The following is a 13,562-nucleotide window of genomic DNA, read 5'->3' as shown; positions in this document are numbered from 1 at the left end:
ATTAATGTGACTGATACACACACATAAACATGCACACACATTTCTTGTGCTCAGACATGGCAAAACCCTCCCACCCCACCCCCATCTCCACCCCTCCCCAATGCAATGCAGACACTGGCTTGGTTGCAGAGCTTGTGCTGGTGACGGAGAGATGGCGGGGGGGGGGTCAACCTACGTGAGACAGCATCCCGTTTGGCTCAGTGTGTGGATGTGAGGGAGTGTGTAAGCTGCAGCAGTGTGCTCGCCGGCTCTGCTCGCTGGCAAAAAAGGCATCAGCTCTCTCTCTCACTGTGGCGCTGGCCCTATGACTTCTGTTAGCTCCTTTTTCTGTCTCTCATCTTTTTTTCTCCCCTGTCTTTCTTCTACTCTCTCTGCAGAAGCCGCTGCCTTGCTTCCGCCGCCCCCCCCCCCTCCCTTGTGCCCTCTTTGCAGACGAGAAGCTGGAATAACTGCCTCACCCCACCAGGTAAGATGTCATATTTTTCCTTTTAGATGCAAGCTGTCACGTATGTGTGGGAATCTTTTGATGCAGTTGCTTTGTTGCGTGAAAAATCACTAGCAAAGCAGCAAAGGGTGAAAAATAAATCGGTGCATCACCTTTTATAGCAGTGATAAATACTAGGAATATGTAGGAATGTTTATTATTTAATAGCCAGGAAGATTTCACACCTCCCATCAGTATCTCCCTACATATTATCTTCCCTTTGTTTGCACAGATTCTTATTATTTGGGATATTTGCTGCTGACATATTCAAACAATAGTGTGAAAGAGCTGATGTTGTGATTAGCCAGGGGCTGTTTCTGTGTTTTGTTGACCTTTAGTCTTTGTGACGTACCTCGTCTAGACATAGCTCATTATTCAGCCAGCAGGACAGCACGGTTTACCCCGAGTTGACTGTTGCTGTGAGTGTGCGCATGTGCATGAAAACAGATGTTTGCCAAGAGATATCAAACCCAGATCTCAGGTAATTTTTTTTTTTTTTTTATCTGTGGAACAAAACATGGTATCCATTGGAAATAGTGGCGATTGTGATATATTTAGAGGCTGAGACTGTGATGGCATGTGGCCGTTGGCGGTTAGCGACTCAGCGGCAGCAGATTGTTGGTGGTTTCTCCGTGGGAGTGACACCAAGCCGAGCGAGAGCGCAGGACACTTTGCTCTGCCTGTCAGCGTTGGCAGAGCTGGCTGTCACAAGTTTGCTGTAGCTTGGTCGTGGCGGCGGCCGGGGGGGGGGCGGGTCTGGCGCTGACGGGTGGTTTTGTTGCGAGCAGGTGGTGATGGAGCGACGAGATGCCAAATCTGACACCCTGTCTTTACCCTTTCCTCTCTAACCCTTTCCTTTCTTTTTCTATCTTGTATCTCCCCCTCTCTGTTTATGCCTTCCTCTGCATGTTCATGCCTTATGTCTTATGGCTATCTTTGACTGTGTGCTAAAAGTCACCAGGATGTCACATCCACAATGACGTGTCCCCCCCCACACACACACACACACACACACATACACACTTCCCCTCCTCCCCCGTCACTCCATCTATCTCTGTCCCTGTCTGCCTGCATGGTTGCGGGGCAGCTCTCGGGCGAGTTGTCTTTTCCTAAACTTGGGATGACACGCCGCGGCGTAGGAGGGGAGGACCAGGGGCCAAGCGCGCCCTCTCCCTGTCCTCTTTTTTGGCATCACAAATGGAGCCCTGTCCCCCCAGTCATCCTCCACCTCCTCCTCTTCCCCTTTTCCCGCATCCCTCTTCCAGTTCTGCCGAGCTCATGCCCTCGCAGCGAGGTCGTTGTTTGGCACGGAGGCCGCTGTGTCGGTCGGTGGACCAACTGTTGCCGCGCTCGTAGGGCACAACCAGTGGGAGAGAGGGACATTGTTTTGGAGTCAACGTCGCCCCTGGTTCCAACTTCTTTTTGTCAGCAAGGCATTTGAAATGTAGAAGCCATAAACGTAGGTGTTGCAGAAATGCGTGTGAAAGAGAAGGGCATTGTATCAGGGGCTTTCCCTCCTTCACTTCTCCAACTGTCAGTTAGAAACACGTCTGAAAAATATGTATAAATGTTATTAATTCAACCCTAGAATGCACTTTTTTGTAGGATGTATAGAATCTGGGTTTGTTTTGGATCTTGATCCTTACATAGGACTAAAAGTCAGGATGTCTTGGCTACTGTGGCGTCCATTTTAATCTTTCTTTTTAAAATTTGTCTCTCGCAAGTCCCCCAAACTTCATTAATATGCAATATAAAATTGCAGCCATCCTCCCCTAATTTGTTTTAGGTTTTAGGTATACGTTTTCCATGTTTTAGAATACCTTTATTCCTGCTATTTATTGGTGGCCTGTTACATAGCCAACTGCCATATGACAAATTTTACTCGTCCGGTAGCTGCAACAGCATCTGTCATCATCAACCTCTTACGCGGCAGTGTTTCTTTTTTGACCATTGATGCATTGAAAACTCGGCTGAGATTAGCAGGTGCTTAGCGTAGGTGCTTTTCAGAGGCGAACTGTAGGAGAAGAGGACACTGCAGTTGAGTCAACACTGCCCTCGACTTTGACGGAAAGCCCTGAAGTGTCTGTTGACAAGCGATACTTCATGACTATGAAGCTGGATGTCAAAGCACTGACAAAGACAAGGTGAGCCACTGAGACAGATGCAGCTGAATAAAACAGACAGCGTGGTATTTGGGGCTGGACTGCAGCAAAGACGGTGAAGCCATTACAGCGGCTCGTGTGCTGTGTTTTTAAGGAATTTGAGATGACGCTGCATAACGGAAAATACCTTGACAGGGGCACAGATCACTAAAGAGGCGAGCATCCTCTTAGTTATTTCGCAAAGCACAAGCGTCTAGAACACTGAGATCCCAAAGGGTCACACATTAAGACATAATTTCAAAGCTTTATCCACTCAGTCACATCATATGCTTTAAAATACCTCTCTAACCTAACAAGACCTAACAAGATTTACCAAAGCCAGTCTACCTAATAGACCATAATGTACATTTTCGGCATCATTGCATTCTTTGGGGTCAAAGTTCTCCAGAGTAGTAAAATAATGGCTCCCGGGCTCCATTTTCGGACCACCCTGTCCTAACATGTTGACTGATGAATGTGTGTCTAATACCTTGAGGCCGTTAAGAAACCTACACATATGTGTACTATATATAGACAAGTTCTGCCACCTGTCTCCACTCTTAAGTGCAACTGTTGCCTTGGGGGCGCAAAGACCTGCACCTGGTCCTGCCTGGTTTTCATAGCGCAGCAAGAAAAAAAGCTGCTGCTCGCATGTGTTTAAGATTGTAGATGAAGTGAAAGGGGAGAGAGCGTGTTTGGTTTTTTGCATCCACGGTATGAGGCGTGTGTGTTTATGCATCGCCCCAAGGTCTTCTCCACTGTTGTCCTCTGCCCAGTGAGCTGCTGTCAATGAGGTCAGACCCTGCCTGTTTTTCTGTAATAAAGTGGGGAGATACTAGTGGAGAGAGTCGGTAGAAAAATCTGTCAATTATCGTAAACACATTCTGTCACTGTTAACCTCCAGACCCAAGGTTGTATTAAAAGAACTGGAAACCCTGTTCCAAGCAGATGTCCCATTCTTTCCATTGAAAGCTGCTCACCAAGCGCACACGCTGGAGAAACTCTTCAGGGTTCCGCATTCTTTGGGTCCACACAGTCCTCCTCTGGCTGAGCTGTTCGACCCTCACGCACATGAATAATGATAATAATTGCCAATTTCTGAAAATTTGTCATATCTCCAACTTGCGATAGTTTCAGCTGTGGCCACCGCACCCAAATCGCCGCCAGGCCGGTGCAGTTCTGGAGGCTTGATCAATCCCTCCCTCCCTTCAAAATATTGTTCATTCTTTTCCAGACATCATCTGCCCTCTGTCGGTAAACAGGGGCGTCCTAATTGCCTGGTGGTGAGGACACACACTCTAGGTATCCCAACATCCCTGATTCACTTTTTGGCCAGGGGCCTGTTGCATGTTGTCCCACTCTTCCAACCATGTTTCCTACCTAGCTCTACTATCAATAAAGGCCGAATGGCTTAAAAAAAATTCTTTAAAAAAAAATTGTTTAGGGGACAAAAATCTTGGAAATCATTTCACTCCTTCCACTAACTTCCATTACAACAATTCTGATTTCTGCCTTAAAGAAATCCTCCTTAGTGCAGCATGTTTCCTGTGTGAAAGTGTAGACAGCATTCGGAATTGTCAAAGATACTGTGTGTTCCAGACAAACTTAGCAAAGATTTATTTTACATTTCCCCACAACAGACGTGTTGAATCTTAAATATAAGACGTTCCTTTTGAGTGTATCTGCCTTATTCCTGCAAGTTTTGGAAATGCAACTCATTAGACCGCTCTCCTCCTCCTTCAAGCTGGTGCCACAGTCATATTAGCAGTTTGTCTGCTCATCTCTGCCCCCTCACGCTCATCTCTTCTCCCTTCTTCCTCTCGATTAATTAATGAGCCTCCTCCCCCGGCAGAATTTGGCTCATTAGCCACACAGGCCCTCACTCTGTACAAAGTGTGGCGGTGTCAGAAACAGCCTCCCGTCGCTCCGTCTTTACACCTGTAAGATTGCACTGATTACACGGAGTCCCCCTGCAGAATAAAGCGGCTCAGGACTACACGGAGAGCCGTGATTAGAAAAGATGAAGTGAATCACAGATGCAATTACTCACTTGCTCACATCAAGCGAAGTCGGTGATGAAAAGATGAGGAGAAGCCATAAACGATTAACGCCAAATCTGAAATGGTTTCCAGCACACACAAATGATATGGAAGAATAGTAAAGGAGGGTGCACAATAAATCTCAGTTGAGGCAGAAGATCAGTTTCTTAATTGCAGCTGTGTTTTGGATGCGTCATAGACACACACACCCTTGAATACCACTCACCTTGACTACAACTTCTCTTCACCGATGTATTAAACAGGCATGTGTTCGTGTGTCTGTTGTAAGGAGGCGTGTGCTGGCCTGAGGTTATGCGTGTGTGTGTGTGTGTGTGTGTGTGTGTGTGTGTGTGTGTGTGTGTGTGTGTGTGTGTGTGTGAGAGTGTGTGTCTGTGGGGGGTTTGAGGCATGTCTGTGTGAATTATAGATGAGGAAATAGGGGCGATGGCCAAGTTAAAAGGCAGGAAGCAGAGACCTCAGAGGAGAGGCTCTGTCGAATTTAGCAGATGGACCCCCGGGTTGGACCAAAGCACCGAGGCACACCACAAACGCAGTCCGATCAAACCAGTGCAGCTTCAACAGCCATTCTATTACCATAAATCATCACATTCGCTGGCATTAGTTTCCTTTTTATACTCATGTTTCATTTTTATTTCACTGAAATCAGTGTGTGGGTTTTTAAAAAAATGGGGTTTTATTTCACTTAAGCGTCCCCTTAAGAACCCAAGTGACACAGTGATTTAAAAGACAGTGGGATTTCTAAGTAACACAATCATACCTTCATTTTTAGCATTTAGCACCTGCTAAAGGAGCTAGCAGTAGCAACTAAGCCTTCGGGTGACAAAATACAACCTCTGGCAGCCATATGCGATTGTCGTCAGGAAACTAGATCTATGTTACTAAATACAGGCCTGTTTTAGGTCTTTTGTAGTGCTGAAAATTCCTGTTCATGGTTAAGGTTGGTCAACTAAAAGACTTGGCTAAGGTGAGGAAAAAACATTTCAGTCATGGTTAATAAAAAAGACAAACGTGAAGCAATGTTGATAAAAGTCTGACTCACGTCATGTCCATCCATCACCCCGACCTCTACAAACTTACTTTCTGCCTCTCTAAAAGCCCCCCCCCCGTAAAAGGGCTGGGCTGTGAGGCGATTTTTTAACATTGTGGCCACAATTGGTAATGCAGGTCACGTGACACACACTGGCCCAGAAGAACTTTTCCCCCTCGCACAATCATTAGAAAATGGTACGGGTGAAAACTGATGAATACATTTTTCACAAATGCCTCAGAATGTCTTTGTATAGCCAAGATTCGACAAAGTTCTTCCAAAAAACATAATTCCAGGGCATTTTCGCATATTCACTGTAAATCAGATAGCTCTCCCATAGTCCTGAATTATAGGGCCAGGCGTGGTTTGTTGGAGATTTAAGTGCCAAAATCAATTCCGAGCCAATGAGGAATTACATGAACTCACCTACTCTTTCATAGTGCGATTTGTGATCGATGCAGTTCTTTCATCTGTTTTTTTTTATGCATTCTAAAGGCGGTGTATGGTTGAGTCTGAATTTCAGACTTGATGAGCGATGCTCAGTCGCTAAGAAAGAATATACAGGTGGCCAGTAATGCAGAAAGTGATGCTCACTAAAACTGAGCCAGATAGTTCAGAAAATATCTTTCTGTCATTTCCCCTTTATCTCCTCTGTCGGCTCATTTCAGCAACGTTCAGCAAGGTTTATCAGGCCTTTTAGCGCGTTGCCCGGATCAGGATTTATTTCCTGTTTGGCTCGCCTCCGATGATGAAGTCAAATCTGTGGATTAGGTCAGCTTCTGACCTCCTTCCCCTCCTCGCTCCATCCTTGACTCTTTTCCTCCGTCTCCTCTCTCTTTGCCTTTTGTTTGACCCATTTGGCCTTAGTCCTCCCGGGAGGAAGATGCAGGTCAAGACGAATGTGAGACAAAAAAAATGCAGTCAAGTGTGTTCCTCGTTTCCAGTGACTTGAGACAAATTGGTTGTTTGTTCAACCCTGTTTGTGCCTTCCTTCAAATTTTCTGTTGGATTGACCAGCAAGATGTGCCGGTGGGCGAATGGTCATCTTAGGTGACTGATGAGATTGTGGAGAGGTCCAATCATTAGTGTTAAATCCTGTAAAAACTGTAATTAATGAGGTTGGAGATGAGACATTCGTCAGATACTTGATGTTAAGACAGGCTTTAGAAATCGGAGGGTGGTTGCAGTTTCTAGTGCTCTGCAGGGATGAAAATATAAAAATAGGGATAAAAGAACAGATATGTTTTTTCACTCATTAATCTATTTTTCCTCCAATTAAAGTTAACTGGCATAAATGTACTAATTGGTTTCGCTCTACAGGGATCACAGGTTCCTGTTATTGCTGAATTTATTATGAGTTTCTATCAGTCAGATTAAAAACATGGGCTCACTTTTTGGGAGAACGAGACGATTTAAAGAATTGTGCTGAGGAGGAGTCTGCGAGCGAGAGCGATCATTTACTGTTACGGTTCAAAACATGTGGCTTTAAGTAGAAGGCTTCTATTCCTGAGCGGTAACTACACATCTCTCTCTATATTTCTCACTCCTCATCCCTTTCTTTTCCTGGCTGAGCTTCCCGGGCTGGCCATGCAGCCGTTCCTCAGAAGAGACATTACTTCCTGTTTGACCTTAGTTTCCTTTTTTTTTCTCTCTCTCTCTGTGTCTCACTATTTTCTTCCCTTTCCACTCTCCTTCCATAATATCAACCTGCTTCCCTTCAAGAGTAATTTATGCCTTTTTGTTTCCTTCTCTCCATACGCAACAAATTAAAGGAAAAAGCTTAAGAAATGAGTAGAGAAAAACGCAACAAATCCTCATGCTTCCTTGGAAGCTGTTTAGGAGGCTTTTCGCTGGTTTTTCCTTTAATTGTCACCTTATCTATGAATCCAGTTCATCCGTCCTTCAACTTTAAGTCCGATACCTAAAAAGAATATACGGAGTTCCTGAAGTGACAAGAGCTAATTATTTTCATTATTATTATTTTTTTTTTTTTTCACATTTCAGATGCATAACATTAAAAACTTACCAGAAATGTTCTCAGTTATATAAGTAACCTTTGGTTTTACATAAGAATCTTTCCATAGTGTATGTGATCACAGTTAACACGCTTAAAAATGCTAAATCATCCTTTCAAAAAACATTATTCTTTCTTTTTTCTTTTCCTCTGTCGACTCTGGCTTTTTTCCTCGCCCCCTCTTAATAAATCCATATCTTTCCTGTATGTAAAAAACAAATAAATAAAATAATAATAATAACAATCAAACTGGTGATTAAAAGAAAATGACAAGAGAATCACTGAATACTGCCAGAAATTTTAGATATAATTTGATTTTTATTTAAACCCTCGGGTTTAATTTAAAACAAGTGAAATGCATGACCATGCAATCGTATGTTAACAGCCTAAGCCCAAAAATTAAAATTCAGCGAGACAACAAAAAAGCTTTTACACACTGTGACATTGTTTAAAAGATGTCCGACGGCCCAAGACAGTTGAACAGGCCACCAACATAAACAGTTAAGCGATCAAACAGGTTTTAAACCAACCAAACCTATTTGGAAGTGAATCAAAGGCAAACAGTACAATGATTACCCAAACTATCTGCTGTAATCTGTCTGTATATGTTTTGTATGTTGTCAGAACCACTAGAAATGATGGCCAAAGCTACGAAAATAGACCTCAGTTGCAGTAATCGGATTTTTTTTTCTTTTAATGGAAGACTGCAAACTTGTCTTTCCTCCTCCTGTGAATTCGGTTTCCCTCTTTTTGTCACTCCAGGCCCCTCTTTCTCTCTTCTCTAATAAATCAGCCTCCTTCCTGTTTGGAGGATCTCTGCCCCGCTCTCTTCGCGTCCCTCTACTTCATCCTCTGTCTTTTTCTCTTGCTGTCCAACTGCCTTTTTATGGCGCCAGAACCCCCCGACGGTCCTTTCACACTGTTTTAATGTTAACAGGATGCTCCCTGTTCTACCGCCTTACAGTCCCGAAGCAGAGTAGACGTGAAAATCTGTCTTTCTTCATGGCTGGGCTTAAGCCTCAACTCATCCCCTGGCTCAGCTCCAGTTGACCAATCCAGGAATTTGACAAATCTTAAAAACAGCTCACTAGTGGAGACGGTCTAGTTGCCACACAAAGGACATGTTCACTTGTAATCCCTTGTCTATGAAAAATAATCACTTCGATCACTTTTTGGATTATTATCATCCCTTCAGTTGCCTCGGAAACTACCATACAGACCTCCTTTTTCTCCCACGCTGTCTCAAGTCGTATTCGTTAACTCATTTGCATCAATTTCGGTGCAGTAGAAGCGTCCGTGAGGTATCTGAACATGTTTGGCGGACGGTTCCTCTGTATTCCGCTTAACCAAATCCCGGAGAAACGGGATACTTTTGCTTTTTTTTTTAAATTAAATTTCCAGCACTTGCCTATTATTCCATCTTGGCATACAGTGTGCCACAAATAAGTTGAAAGATGAAAAGAAAATGACAAGGAAATCATACTTGTCTGAGGGATATTTAATAATGTCAACGATGCTAGAGAGTAAGACAGTTGATTTCAATATAAAACATGCAGGTACAAATGCAGGATGCAATCCTGTGATAAAACTCAGTTGACATGTAGCAAGACAACAAAAAGACGTGTTTACTGGATGCACACGCACACGCACACGCCTGTGCGCACACTCTGAATAGATGAGATTGTTCTTGGACGTGCTGTTGTGTGCAGCCCATCGGCGGCAGCTCAGAAGCGCCACAAGGCCTCACTGAGGTTTCGGATTAATGTTGCTGGCAGACTTCAGGTGACAGAGCTAAGCTGCTGTGTGCATGCCATGGTGCGTGCACGGCCGTGTTGAACATGAAGCCGGGATGAAAGCCGACATGTTTAAAAAAAAAAAAAGGGGGAAAAAAAAGCCCCTCATTTGATTCTGGACTTGCTAGGCAGGATTCAGAGGTTTGAGCGTACAGATGTTGGCGAATTAAATGGGCTTAGGCTTGTCTCCGACCCACTCATTTACGTATATAAGTCTTTTAGGGAGAACTGTATGTTGAGAGCGAGGGCTAGACTTCAGTTCATTGGTTTCCTAACACATATTCCCTCTCTCCGTTCTTCCATCCTTCATGCAGGTCTGAGCAGACACTCGGCACCCGTCTGTTTCATCCATCAGTGAGGACAGCTCTTCAAGTCAAGTCAGGTAAACTCGCGAAAATGGACGTGAAGAGTCCACCGCTATGCTGACGGCTCTTCGCGGCTGTATGCACAGCTGTGCTTTGAGCTGAACTTCATGCTCCATGCCACACAATGACTTTAGCACGCTCAGTGCAGAGAGAACGCAAACATAAAAGCCAGAATTCACTGCAAATCACGTGGCCAGTCGTTACTCAGATATTTCAGTCAAAACCAAAAAGGACAACCTTCCTGTGGCGCTGGAGGAAAAGTCAGGGAAAGTCATTAGGATTCATCCTCTGGGCCCCATGAATGTCTGTACAAAATGTCATGTCAATTTGGCCCGTATTTGTTGAGATATTTCAGTCGGGGCTAACTGGCAGACCAACATTACCATCCATAGCGCCACACCGCTAGCAGGGCTAAAAACTCTAGATTGAATCAGACATGTTTTTAAGTCTCTTTTGCTCGAATGCAACTTTTAAAGTGCAATGATTCCCCTCGCACCTAAATTACTTAAGGAAAAACATAGAGGTCTGGCCCGCTGCCAGGCGGTAAGCTACCCTCCACTTCTACCCTTACACCCCCATGACATTTCACACTCACTTTTCCCATGACTCATGGGGCCCGGGAGTCAGATCTAAGTGGCTGCACTCAGCCAGATGATTAGCCTGGCTGTTTGTGAATCTATAATAGAGGGGGAATTATGCTCGCCAACTTGTGGGAAGGGATAAGGGGCGATTGTTTGGGTTGATGTCATGTGGGATATTTTTTTACCGCCAAAAAGCGGTCATTAAGTTGAAACTCCAGTCGCAGGTTTTTGAGCTTTCGCTGCTTTAATGTGTTTGAGTTACATGACAGGAAACGACAGAGCTAGAGGCTAAATGTAGATTTGGTGGTAAATGTTGTTTCAGAGAAGTTTTCTGTTTGTGTGTGTGTGTGTGTGTGTGTGTTTCTATATTTAGCTCACTTTAACAATGTTTTGTGCTCGCAGGCAGAGAGTTCTGGGTTTGTGGATGCATCCGGGGACGTCAGCGAGAGGGTGTGTTTGTTTGCGCGTGTGCAGTTGAGCTTGTGGGTTTTTACGCACGTGTCGGTCGATTCGAGCAGGGCGCGTGCGTAGGTGTGTTTGGGCGTGGACCGGGTAAACTGTTGCCAGTCATCGTGATCCCTTCGGCCGTGAAGGATGCAAGATGGCCGGGGACGGGGGGGGAGATGCACCGACGGGACATTTTGTTGAAGTATTTGATACTCCTGGTAACCACCCATTTCTTCCCAACTCACGGCTGTTGCTGCTGCCTAAAACATCACTGACAATTAGTCTGCAGATTATTCTCTTGTTATTCATTTGTTCTATAAAATGTCAGCAATGGTGAAAAATGCCAATCACAGTTTCCCAGATCCCAAGGTGACATCTTCTCATCACCTTTTTTTGTCTGACCAACAGGCCAAAATCCAAAGACATTTGGTTTAATGCGCAACAAGAAAAAGAAAAACCTGGGACCATCAAATTATTATTATTTTTTTTAAACATAACTTAAACGATTACTGATTATATGTTATATATGCTTCATTATATTCTGTCAATTGCCAAATTGACCAATCGGGTAATCCTTTAAACTCTTGTGTGATGAAAATATCTATATTTAATAATCAGCGCCATCAGTACAATTCATTGCAGGATCACTTTTGAGTCATATCAGTTGGCAACAATACAGTAGACTAAATGGCGAAATATGGCATTTCTTATTTCGGTAGTTGGAATCCCTCCCAGGAGTCACGATGAGATGATTAAATAGATTATTACATTTATGATCAAGAAAACTATTTTATGCAGAGTTGGTTGAATGGTAAACAGAGTAAGAAAGAAGCATGAAACAGTTTAACTGAACAAAATCTATGTTTTTCTGACTTTTCTCTGGGTTTTTTTTTGCTTTTTTTCTGATGAAGTACTTGCTATTTTTTTTTTTTACCACTTTACATGTAATCGATCTTTGGAGAAACTTCTAACATATGATGACGGGTCACGAGGAGACGTCTCTTAATTTTTAGGTGTCATACTTGAAAAAAAATCTGGGAACTGTTGTCTCATTGCACCGGACCAAGGTTGTTGTTCAGCGGCGCCCGGCGGTTGACTCGGCTACTTTGATGTTGTCTCGTGATGAAAGCATGAAACGTTTTAATAGGACCAACTTCTCCTTCTGTCTCTCCTTTTAAATCTCGCCATTTGTGGCAATTTGCGATCATAACTTCCGCAGAAACAAGACAGTGAGCCATCAGATATGAGCGTGGAGGGCTCACATGTCATCAACAGCCCAACCAGCAACCAGCTATCGGTGTATTGATGAACCTAAATGGCTCGGCTCCCATTCGTGTCAGTGCAGTTAGCAAGGACCCCCGGGGGCCACGCCGGCAGGATCCGGTGACCTATTTCAGGATCCATAACATGGCAAAAGTCCACTCTCTCTGCAGGCCAGGATCCTCTCCTGACCACCACCAGCCCCCACCCTCCCTCCCTCCCTCCCTCCCTCATATCACCATGGGAACGATGACATCAGCGTGGGGCGGGGCTGATGCAGGGCCGGGAAACATCTACTTGTCTGATGAGATCGGAGGCTGAAGGGAAAGAGGAGGAGGAGGAGGACAGGGAGAGGAGGGAATAAATCTGAGTTAGGATGCAGAGGGGACGCAGCAGTCAGTCTGAGTCACTTTGACTTAATTTCAACAGTAAATTGTCTTGAAGGGGGAACATCGGTTTGCAGACTGGGTTTACCATAAAACAGTCACCAAAAAGATGCATGCGGAGTACAGCAGTATCACTCAAATCATCGCAATATACCACAGTACACACAGCACATAATTAGCAGGGATTCAGTATCTTGAAAAAAACATGTTTGATTTAAATATGATAGTGTCACATAAATATGCCAATTTGTTTTTATTTTTGCTTCTCTGACTTTGTTGCAATTGACAGCTATTTCTGTTTTCATAATTGAGACCAAATTTGTAATTTACAGTTTTTTTTTTTTTTACCGTCATTTTCTGTCTTTAATCATGTTTGATTTTATTCCAGTGAAGGAAAACCAGTAGAAATTAAATATGAATACATTATGATGGTGATGACTAATTGTCGGATCAGTCACTACTGGGGTGCTTGTGTGTTATTTTGGACTGTTAATATTGATAAGAACGCAGTCCAGAGTAAGAAACAACGGAGGTTTTTTTCTGACAGCTGATGGGGTGTGACACAGTGCGTCGTCACGGGGGCCTGGCAGAGATCACCTCATGGTCAGTTCCTGCCGCGGGCGGCGTGTCTGTCAGCAGCCGCTGGAGTGGGCTTGAACCTATCCACAGTAATGGGGACGTGGTTTTTGGAAAGACCCTTTTTTTTTTTCCTTCCATAATTATAATATGTGTGAGTGAGATTGCAAATGGCCCCGTCCCCACGGCCGAGTCCAGCACGTCTTCCGGTCAGTAGATTCGTTGGGCAGCTCTGAAGACTGTGATGGGGTCAGAGGGCCCAGTGCGAAGACGGCCACTTGGATGCTCTGAAGCACTTGAATGGAGATTGTAAGTGGGGAAGACATCCCGTGTCTTGGGATTGAAAACATAATATCAATAATGAAAACATTACTTAGTCAGCTGCAGCCCCGATGCAAACTCAAATGGAAGTCCGTTTCACATGTTTA

The 13,562-nt window shown here is 44.2% G+C and overlaps 1 protein-coding gene across 2 annotated transcripts in view; it reads left to right on the top strand.

Annotated features, from left to right (window-relative positions):
• Positions 1-410: 410 nt before the first annotated feature.
• LOC120798058 (microtubule-associated protein tau-like) overlaps positions 411-13,562 on the top strand; it is a 38,774-nt gene continuing 25,622 nt past the window's right edge. Inside the window, exons 1-2 of one of the 2 annotated variants that reach the window (XM_040142051.1) lie at positions 422-466; positions 9,834-9,901. The gene's annotated coding sequence lies outside the window, so the exon portion shown is untranslated. Of the gene's footprint in view, positions 467-9,833; positions 9,902-13,562 lie in introns of both variants that reach the window. The other variant, XM_040142052.1, reaches the window with a different exon arrangement.

The sequence above is a fragment of the Xiphias gladius genome, chromosome 13, assembly GCF_016859285.1.
Source record: "Xiphias gladius isolate SHS-SW01 ecotype Sanya breed wild chromosome 13, ASM1685928v1, whole genome shotgun sequence".
Classification (NCBI taxonomy): domain Eukaryota; kingdom Metazoa; phylum Chordata; class Actinopteri; order Istiophoriformes; family Xiphiidae; genus Xiphias; species Xiphias gladius.
Note: the sequence above shows the minus strand (reverse complement) of the source record. Positions and strands in the feature narration are given on the sequence as shown.